Genomic DNA, 3,841 nt, shown 5'->3' with positions numbered 1-3,841 from the left:
CAAAAATATCAATACCATGAAAGACAAAGGCTGAAAAACTGCTCCAAATTAAAGAATAATAAAGAGACATAACTCAATGCATTATGGACTGGACAACTGGTAAAATGCGCTAAGGACTGTAGATTAGAAAAATGTATCATATCAATGTTAAATTTCCATATGTTGGTAATAGTGCTGTTACAGACTGCATGTTTGTGTCCCCCCCCCAACAAAATTTGTACATTGAAACCCTAATCCCCAATGAGATGGTATTTGGAGATGAGGCCTTTGGGGGGTAATTAGGTCATGAGGGCAGAGCCCTCATGATGGGATTAGTATCCTTATAAGAAAGACACAAAAGAGCTTGCTTCTCCTGCTCTCCACTGTGAAGATACAAGAAGACTGCAAACCAGGAAGATTGCCCTCACCAAGAACCAGTTCTGCCGGCACTTTGATGTTGGACTTCCCAGCCTCCAGACTGTGAGAAATAAACCACCCAATCTATAGTAAATTGTTATAGCAGCCCAAGCTGATTAAAATAAGTACTATGGTTATGTCAAACAAAATTCTGGTTCTTAGGAAATATACACTGAGATATTAAGGGATAAGGAGGCCTGATACAACCTACTCTCCAGTGACTCAGAAAAATATATATGTATATGTATGTTTCTGTGTATAGCTAGAGAGAGAGGATATGATAAAACAAATGTTATTCTTGCAATTCTTCTGTAAGTGTGAAATTATACAGAGACGTCTTACCTCTGCTTAGGATTTTTCATCCTTCTTCAGCTTGTGGGAAGAAACAAATATTAGTTATACCTACCTTAGATTCCTTCACAGTTGCTCTTCAGAAAATAGATTCCGACAACTATTCTAACATGTAGATTATCATAAAAGAGGATAGATCTTAATACTTATGATCTGCCAGCAAGACTTAAAATTATACCTACACAAACTGTGCAACAGGCCAATTCCTTTAATGAATACAAACCAGTTCTAATACTTTTGATTGTCCATAGTGTTTTCAAAACCCTTGTGACCCACTACAAGCTGAACCATCAGAAGTTTTGTTCAGTGGCCTTACATGGTGGAAGAGTATTACTATAATGAAAATATAGTTAACAATGATCCTCGAAATATTTCTAGAAAGGGTAGTTTTGCAAATTGCAATGTGTAATAATACCACTAAAAACTACTGCCATCAGTTTACTCATAGGGCAAATACATTATTGCTTGGAGGGGAGAATATCCATATTAAGCTGTTAATTAAGTAAGTAACAGCTTGCTCTAATGAGAAAAGTGACTTGTACTTATAAACCAGCCATAGAAATGAACCACTCTCTTTCTGTCCTCGGCTCCAACAGGCTTCTTTTCCTTATGTGTACCACTTGTACAAAATTCCAAACCTGAGAGGAACAAAGAAATTGCACCATAGACCAACGGGCTAGTCTTTTATACTCTTTCAGAACCAAATGCTCTTTGTTGTTTCCATTACTCCCAGGAAATGACTAAGACAACTGGTTCCATAGAGGTACCTTCTTCCCTGTAGAATATTCTGTTTTGGCACAAATACCTATAAATCTATTTCTTACTTTATCAGAAATTGTTAAAGAGACCATTCCAGCTGCAAGGTCTTAAAATCAGCACCTTTAATCCAAACCAAATATGATTCTTAATAATAGAATTGCATCAGAAGTATTTGTGCTTTTACTAAAGCATAGTAAGATTTGGTGCTGTGTATACATGAACTCTTTTGCCCAAGGTGAATGCTCCTTAAATAAATTACAGGCTAATGCTAGCCATACTTTCCCTTCTTTGAGATTTATGAATATTGGATAATGATTCTTAACAAGAGTTTGAGCCTTACTGATGCATTTAATTTGCCTCTTGGTAGCATTCCCTTAGCCAGGAACCAGGTTTCCAGAATCTTAAATGCTGCTGTGCAGCCAATGTTTAGACAGATGGTTCTATAAATAATCATTCAACAAAAAGCAAGAAAGTCAATAAAAAACTGATGAAAACAAAACTAAAGTTGAAGTCTGTACTTCTTTGTTATATAATGAGTAGAAGGAAGAATATCAACATAATGTCACTGATGCAGATCTGGAAATCCATTATGATGTTGCTTAGGACAAAGTCTAAGAAAACTAAGAGGATAGTTATTAAACCCAATGACAGGTTCCCTTCAAGATCTTAACTCATAAAACAAAATAATGGATCCACGGCCCAAGTAAACCATAAAAAACATTTCCCCATGGTTAAAAGTCTCCATTTGGAACTCTGAACCAATCAGCAAACAACCCTGCTTCTTCCAGCTCTAACCAGTTCCCTACTTCACAGCCAACTGATCTCTTAACACCACCCAACCCAATCTCTTATGAATTTCCCAAGGTCGAGAGACTCCCAAAAGTTGCCTAAGGTTTGTTCACCTTTGCTACACCAAGCTAAACAAACCTGGCTTGTGGGAACTACAGGCATATCCCTAATAATCTTCTGCTAGTGAGTTTCAAATGATTTTCCTATAAACATACACTCCAGCTACCCAGAGAAAATTACTTTTAATATTTAAGTAGGTTTCCCATTTCTGGCAATGTTTGCATGATGGTTTGACATGGTTCTGATCATATAGTACATACCTTGCAATTTTTTAAAAATATGCTTTTAGAAATTTTAGCTCAACACTTTTAAGGGAGGTAAAAACACTCTATGTACAGAGTTATGTTGGTAGAGTACATACCAAAGTTTAACTATTCCATTCCCCAATCATTAGACATTTAGACATTTTCCAATTTTTGCTGTTACAAACAAATCTGTGATAAATAATATTTTGCATAAAGCTTTTCCTATGGCTTAAATTATGTCCTCAGGATAAATGCTTGCAATGATAACTGAACTGAAGGGTATGAGCATTTTGGGGCTCTAGCCACACAATGCTTCTTTTCCAAGAGTTTTACCCATTAGCTCCTACTTGCAACTGTAACCAAACTCAGTGGGTCCGACTCTTGGTGAGTGCAGAGTGGAAAAGCACAACCAAGGCTGGAGGCAGGTGAAAGAAAAGGGTTCATTGTTGCACAAGCAATGGAGAACACTGGGACTAGCTCCCAAAGCAGTGCCACCCCACCCCCCACCTCCCCACCCCTCCCAGCTTAGTGCAGGTGGAGGTTGTCTACACCAGAGTGCAGAGGCTATGTTACAACTGTGTAACAACTGGGCCTGATCAGGGCACATGGGCAGGCCATTACTTACAAGTTCAAGGCCATTACATAACAGATTCAATGCAACATGCCATTTAGAGCTGGAGCAATTTGCAGGGATCCTGGGGCAACCGTGTAAGTTTCACTGTAGGATGGCAACATCTGCAAAAAAACGAGGACCTCATCTTCTGAAAAACAGCACATTTGTTTCCTCCTTGTCTGGAAAACATTTGACAGATTATATTTAGTTACGGATCAGATTTTCAGCAGTAACTCTTTCCTTGCCTGATTTCTGGTCATATAACCAGTTAAAGTCAATGTTCTACTGAACTCTCACCAGCACATTAGGGGAATCTTAAATACAAGCCTTGCCCAGACATTTAAAAGTTTTAGAAATAATTACATTACATAGAGCTTTTAAGGAACACAACAGGCAGCTCTCTCATTCTCAATTTGCCTCTACAATTCTCAAACTTACTAGGTAGAAAAGCAACTGAAGTCATAAAGCACTTGGTGGAAACACAGGAAATATCAACTATTAAGGAGTAATTATTACAAGCATAGGTAATCAGATGGTAGTTTTGCATACAGACAGGCAAAAACAGGCATCTAAGATTTAAAATAATTTTCCGACTTAAATTCTTTATGAAAACTTAATGACTATTGTG

The sequence above is a fragment of the Equus asinus genome, chromosome 8 (genome assembly GCF_041296235.1).
Source record: "Equus asinus isolate D_3611 breed Donkey chromosome 8, EquAss-T2T_v2, whole genome shotgun sequence".
Taxonomy (NCBI): domain Eukaryota; kingdom Metazoa; phylum Chordata; class Mammalia; order Perissodactyla; family Equidae; genus Equus; species Equus asinus.
Note: the sequence above shows the minus strand (reverse complement) of the source record.